Source organism: Carcharhinus amblyrhynchos, chromosome 12 (assembly GCF_965287045.1).
Source record: "Carcharhinus amblyrhynchos chromosome 12, sCarAmb.v2.hapA, whole genome shotgun sequence".
Lineage (NCBI taxonomy): Eukaryota > Metazoa > Chordata > Chondrichthyes > Carcharhiniformes > Carcharhinidae > Carcharhinus > Carcharhinus amblyrhynchos.
This window is the reverse complement of record NC_137335.1, coordinates 10,834,416-10,841,959: the sequence shown is the minus strand read 5'-3', so window position 1 is coordinate 10,841,959 and position 7,544 is coordinate 10,834,416.

Below are 7,544 nucleotides of genomic sequence, written 5' to 3'. Positions count from 1 at the left end.
TTGTTAGAGATGGACCACACACAGACATTCAAGCGGGTAAATATAGCTGTATCAGGACACGTCAAGATGCTTTCCTGAAAGACTTGCAAACTTGGATAACACAGTGGGTGTTAAATACAGTATCCGGATGGAGGTTGCGATTTTTTTCTCTCTCTCTCTCTTGACGGGAATGAGAGAGCCAAGTTCAGAATTGAATTCTATAGTCTGACCAGAGATACATTCATTATGAGTGTGTGTGTGTCTGTATGCTGGGAGGGGGAGCGGTCGCGATTATCAACTGTTAATTTGTGCAGTCGACTATTGTGATTGCGTTTTGCTCCAAATTGTGATGCTATATTCACGAAATCAACAGTTTGGGGGGTGTGGGGGGGGCGGGGGGGGGGGGAGACCCTTCCAATGCGAGCCTGTCAAGTTATTTATCACATTTCAAGATTACCAAACATTCTTGGGCGGTTGCCCTACTCTTTGTAGAATTATTCCTGTCATTTTCCCCTGAATGACAAACGAGATCACAAGTTGAAACAGAATGAGAACAAGGCTCTCTGCATCGCCAGTGGGAGGTGAGTCTTGTTTACAGGTGAGGTCACCTCGAGGTCAAAAGGCAGGCGTGCCTTGCCTCGTTTTTTTCTCTCTCTCTCCGCTCAAGCCCACTCAAATTTTACACCGAAAGACTTCACATGCTTTCGACGTCCCTTAGCGAATAACACTCTTACTGCATTTGTTCTTTCGCACGTGGTTGGCACACATGGGGACAACATATTTGACACATACAGAGTGAACTGATATTCGCATACAAAGAACACACCAACATTCTTCACACACATGCATTCGCACGAGAACGCACACAGAGCATACACGTGTGTGCCAAAATACACGACACACACACACATTCACGAAATAAGCAAATGGGCGTGCAGAAATTACTGACATTCATTCACACAGAAATGCAGGCATGTTGGCACAGTGGTTAGCACTGCTGCCTCACAGCGCCAGGGACCCGGATTCAATGCCCAGCTTGGGTCACTGTCTGTTCGAAGTCTGCACATCCTGCCCGTGTGGGTTTCCTCCGGGTGCTCCGGTTTCCTCCACACAGTCGGAAAGGCATTACTGATTAAGTGCATTCGCCATGTAAATTCTCCCTCAGTGTCCCCGAACAGGCGCCGGAGTGTGGCGACTAGGGGATTTTCACAGTAGTGTCATTTCAGTGTTAATGTAAGCTTACTTGTGACACTAATAACTAATCTTAAAACACCAAACATGTTCCCCATTTAAACAGGTCAAATGCCCGCTTACTTTCAAACACACTTCCACACACAAGCAGAGTTCAACACAGAACTTACACATAAAAGGAAATTTAAAACACACACACACTCACATGCTTAGGGGAGGCGATGGTTTGATGGTATTATGGTTAGACTATTAATTCAGAAATTTAGCTGGCGTTCTGGGGACCCGGTTTGAATCCTGCCACAGCAGATGATGAAATTTGAACTCAAAAAAAAACTAGAATTAAGAATTTGCTGATTACCATAAAACCATTGCATAAAACCAAATTACTGTGGGCGCTGGACTCTGGAACCAGAAGAGAAAATGCTGGAAAATCTCAGCAGGTCTGGCAGCATCAGAAGAGTTTTAACCAAGGGTCATTTGGACTTGAAACATCAGTTTTTTTTCTCTCTCTCCTTACAGATGCTGCCAGACCTGCTGAGATATGCCAGCATTTTCTCTTTTGGTACCATCGCGGGTTGTGGGAGAAACTCATTTGGTTCACTAATGCCCTTTAGGGAAGGAAATCTGCCATCCTGGTCTGACCCACATGTGACTCCAGACCCACAAATGTGGTTGACTCGCAACTGCCGTCCAGGGGCAACTAGGGATAGGCAATAAATGCTACTAGCTAGCGATACCCATGTCCCACGAGTAAAAAAAAGACTCGGGAAAATTGGATACACAGAAATATAACACACAGTGTGCAAGCATACACACAAATACATTGACAGATTATCTTTGAAAAACTCACATACATACATGTCAACACGTCATTTACATGGAAAGACAATATTTGCAGGCACACACACAGTGTGCAGGCACGCACACATACCCTCACAGGTCATCATTGAAACACACACACACACAGAACGAACACACGTGCACATAAGCAGAACATAGTCACACTTAAACACACATGTCTTGTGAACAGAAACGCCCCAAAATACACACAGAGCGTGCACATATTTACACACTGCGCAGAATCACACATACTATTTACACGTACAGACATTCACAAAGTCACACAACACGGCGCACATACTAGTGCAAACATTTGTACATGGCTTACAGCCGAAATCATATTTGCAGAAATGTCTGCACCCATCAAAGCATACGGAGGACATACAGAATCCAGATACATACACACACATGTCAACACATGTAATTTATATGGAAGGACAATATTTGCACGCACACAGTCATAAGACCCATCTGCACACATTGAGATGTGCACATGCATAGTACATGCTGCATTCGCATTCATACAGGCACACACGGGCGCAAATCCATCCACATACTCCCAACAGAACACAAATCCGTCCACATTCACATCTAACTGGAACTGCTCGCTGTAAATCTGGCTCAGAAACTTATTTCACCGGAGCGGAATCCCAAATGTAAGGGTTGACAAAACGCAGCCTCTGCCGCAGTGACAGTGCCCGGTGTGAATGTCATTATTCCTAAGGAGCTTCGCGAATCCCGACCTGTTAAGCGGGGAACAATCTATCGGGACCCACTCATCCCTGGGGTTCCCACTTCATATTAAATAACTCCAGATCCGCGCTAGCCGGCCGAGTGGGAGCGGAGGTTAGTTCCTTAGGTGGGGGTGAGGTGGGGGAGAGAGTGGGGGCGGAATTCCAAGATAACACGGACAAGATCCCCTGCGAAAGGAGCGTGGAAATACCCGGGTAAACTTTCCAAATTATCCCCAGGAAAGGAGAGAGAGGGCTGCGAGTGATTGACAAACGAATTGTAGAACGTGTAATCGATGAAGAATTTGTGTTAACTTAAAAATCATTCAAACCGCCCCCCCTCCCATCCCCGATCCCCAACCTCTAAAATAGGGGTGGGGTGTGTTTTAAATTAAAGCCCGTAATCTGGAACAATTTTGGCGTTTTAAATTCAATGTATTTATTAGTGCCACAAGTAGGCTTACAGATAGAGAATAAAGTCGACAGTTAAAATGACAGGGGTGAGAGAATATTGTCCATCGTTTACTTGCTGAGCCGCTATTCGCATCCGAACAGAATTGTTCCAATTATTTAAGAACCAAAATTATTGAATAAGCGTTATTAAATTTATTTTCTGAGGAATAACATTTGCCGCACCTATCTAACATCTCATTGTGTAACAGTTGGGACTTTTCAATTTTGACATTTGGTAACTCTATGGTTCATGTCTTATTCTCTTGCCCCTCTCCACCACATTGTATTTAGTCGTTATCCTTAAAATGGGGGCAGTATAGGTAATCCGTACCAACTCATTCAAGCCACATGCACAACCTCCAAACCGTAAGGAAAACTCGGTTGCCAAACGCAAATAGGGTTCAATTTTTCTTGTGCGAATTCGCTCCCCCCCCCCTCTTTTTTTTGCATATCTGCCGCAATATAACAATTAGATTAAAGTGTTCTCATTTTCACTGCTGCCTTCCATTTAGCCTTATCAATTAAAGCCATAAATCGGGGCAACAAGATAAGCTGCGTGTCATTAAGCGCTCTATTCCGGCCTGAACACAAGCTGTTTGGAATTATCATATGGATAATGTGCCTATGCGGATTTCTATAGGGTTACAATACAGATTAACACAGAGCCGGGCGATTTTTAGAAATCTTGCACCACTATCTGGCCCCAATTTCTCTTAAATAGCCCATTCTCATTTGAGAATAACCGGGGTTCATGTGGCTACACTGTCACATTGTTAAATAACCGTTTGCAATAATGTTCAATTTGATAGCAATCACTGAGATGTAAAGGGGTTTTTTTTACGCGTAATCTAAACGATATTTTTTTAAACGTGGGTTATTTTAATTGATTACAATTTATTTTGTTAAAGGACTCATGGAATTGCGTTTATAGTAAGGAGGAAGGGGGGAGGCGGGGAGGTGAAGAGGCGATTGTAGACAGACGGTTACCCCCATGCTGCTCCGAGGGTCAGGTCCAGATACGAACCACTCAGCTTTGGTCGGTTCTGTCCTGTTCAGACTCATGTTTTGTCCCCGTTTGGGATCAACAGATGCAATTCGGCACCCTCCCCTCCTCAGATAAACTTACTCTCCAGTTTAAGATGAGAGTCCCCTGCTTAAACCCCGTTCCCCGAGTTTAGACTTTAAAAAAAAACTAAAAGCCCTTAAAATGGATTTGACTGGTGCTGGCTGAATGAGCCCGTCTCGTTTTTCTCCCCCCTTCACACACCGTGTCTTTGAGCTACGTCCTCTCCGCCTTTGTCATAAGATTCTCTTTGAACTCATCGGGACTTTAATAGTTCCCTTTATCGCCCTACACAAAAATTGCTCTTTAATTACCTTATTACCAGAAGGTCAAGTATAGTAGTGCTGGTCCAGACGAGAACACATTGACTACTGATTATTTATATGTGTTTGCAAAGCGACCTCAAAACGATTATGTCTTAACGACGGGCATAAATGGAGGTTAAAAAGTCTGAGATTATTGGAAATATTAGCAACTTGCCATTATGGAACTCGCAAAAGGTCATTTTTTTGAAATCTCATACAACACAAGAAATGGAGTGTGACCTCTGTCTGCGGAAGGATTCTTTTATTCTGTTTGAATTGAGCTCATGTTGTGATATTGTGCACGGGCTGTGCTTTATTTTGGGAGGGAGGGAAATAAAGAGTGGGAAAAAAAATGAAATGCCGAGGTTTTAATGTACTGTCCGTAGGCACCCGACTGTTCCTGCTACACACAGTTAGAGAGGATTAGCCATATCTGAAAAGAGGGAGCAGTTAATGCGGTATAGTGTGAATTGTCCCACCCCTGCAATCGGCTAAAACAGAATTACAGCTTGTACGAATCGTCTCCCATCAGTCTCCCGGGATACTGCACAACTTGGGTGTTCCGAGCACGGTTAACCAGTTCAAACCCTGGGTGCACCCCCCCCCCCCCCACCCTCCAATGTCCAAACTCCTTGAGATGCAACTTCCACCGCCGAGTGACTAATGCCTATCTCTCTCTGTCTTTCCCTCTCTGTTTTTTTCTGTGTGTCTCTCGTTCTCTGTCTGTCTGTCTCTCTCTGCCTTTCTTCATGTCTGTCTGTATTTCTCCCTGTCTCTCTCTCCCCATCTCTCTCTATCTGTTTCTGTCTGTCTGTCTCTGTCTCTTCCTCTCTTTGCCTCTCTCTCTGTCTCTGTCTTTCTCTCTGTCTCCCTCTCTGTCTCTCTTTCTCTCTGTTTATCTCTCCCTGTGTGTGTGTGTGTGTGTGTGTGTGTGTCTGGAGAGACTGAGGTCATTTTTTTTTAATGTTGTTATTGAAGGGCCTAAAATTAACCAGTTGAAAATGGGTCAGAGAAAGAGGGGAAAGTAGTCTTAAAAAGATGACTGTGGGGAAAATCTATTTTTATTTGATAAAATGTATTATTTTTGTCACATGAGTATATATTGAAAAGTATTGTTTCTTGCGCGCTATACTGACAAAAATATATCTTTCATAGAGTACATGGGGAGAAGAAAAGGAGGGTGCAGAATGTAGTGTTGAAATCATTTTTGATTTAGTTTGATTTGGTTTATTATTGTCACATGTATTGGATACAGTGAAAAGTATTGTTTCTTGAATATACAGACAGAAACATACCATTCACAGGGTGTATGGGAAGGAGAAAAGGATAGGGTGCAGAATGTAGTGTTGAAATTATTTTTGATTTGATTTAATTTACTATTGCCAAAATGTATTGGTATACAGTGAAAAGTATTTTTTTTCTTGCGCGCTATACAGACAATAATATACCGTTCATAGGGTACATAGGGGAGAAGAGGAGAGGGCGCAGGATGTAGTGTCGAAGTCATTTTTGATCTGATTTGATTTGATTTGTTATTGTCACATGTATTGGATACAGTGAAAAGTATTGTTTCTTTATACAGACAAAAACATACCGCTCATAAAGAAGGAAAGGAGGCAGTGCAGAATGTAGTGTTACAGCCGTAGCTAGGATGTCGAGAAAGATCAAATTAATGCGAGTTAACTATTATGAGTTAATTATCTCACTGAGATCTCCATTGTTGTGAAAGCCACAATATGTGAATAAAGTTTTTTTTTGCCGATTGCGGGTCTTGGGTTCCCGAGGCGAGAGAAGAGATGGTTCTGAATATGTAACAGTCGCCAAGGTGTTTTTTTGTTGTGTGTGGCTGTTACTGGAGTTACCTGCCTCTTTCTCCCCCCTTTCAACCCACTTAGAGAGAGGGGGGGGGGAGAGAGAGAGAGAGGGAGAGACAGAGATATGTGGGCGGCATTTGCTAATTACAGGCAGATAAAGCAACTTGTACCAAATGTAATTAGATTGTCCCGCAGAAGAAAAAAGGGATCTAGAAGACCCCATTATTAGGAGGGAGCTGCGCCCCGTTGCCGGGACAACTGTAAACCGTCCCAGCTTGCGTTCTGTTATGTACCAGGTCTTAAACCGAAGGCATTCCTGGTGCCTCTGCTAACATTTGCAATATTCTCTCTCTCCCTCTCCCACTCTGGGAGAATCTGTGTAGATTTGATGCTGTGATTCACAACGCCTTATCTTGCCTGGGGTGGAAAAAAAGAGAAATCCCACCTAATTAACCACCCCCCAAATGTGTCGCGGCCGCTTCTGTGTCATTAAGCACCATGGTTTCACGTTATGTCTGTACAGAAATCCTCTTTTGAGGGGGTAAGAGAGAGAAAGATTCTACTTGTGAAGGTATCACTTTGTTCTTTTCGTTGGCCCAGAACACTCCCCCCCCAACCTTTTTTTTAGTATAATTAATGCAATCCCCATCAAAAGGTATTAGGGAGTCCTTTGGTGTTACACCCAGGGAAAGCTAGCCGATAGAAAGCGAAACAAGATAGCCGCCAAGACAAAAAAAAGTAACGTAATATAATGCCACAAGATAAACCCAAGTTCATTACTATAGTCCTTCGCCTGTCCTGTACTCTTCACAACTGCTTCCCCCCAGAAGATCGGCGTTTAATTCCATCGCAAATGTATTTCGAGCACCCTCCCCCCCACCCTCCAGCGACCTTTCTGCTCATTCCCCGAGATAATTTTGAAATTAAACCCTGCGAGCATCGCCGAATATTACTATTAATTCTTGTGACGTTGGCAGGAGCTATTCTCTCGCTGGGAGAGAAAGGGCTTCTTTTGAACCTGGATATCAAAAGGCCAGTTGCATTTAATTCAAAGCTGGAGTGGGCTTGACAGAGGTTATTCCCCCATCAGAGGAAGTGAAATGAAGTACGTGGGTATACACTCATTTAATGACAAGTAATTGACAAATCCGAAGGCTCGCATTACTAG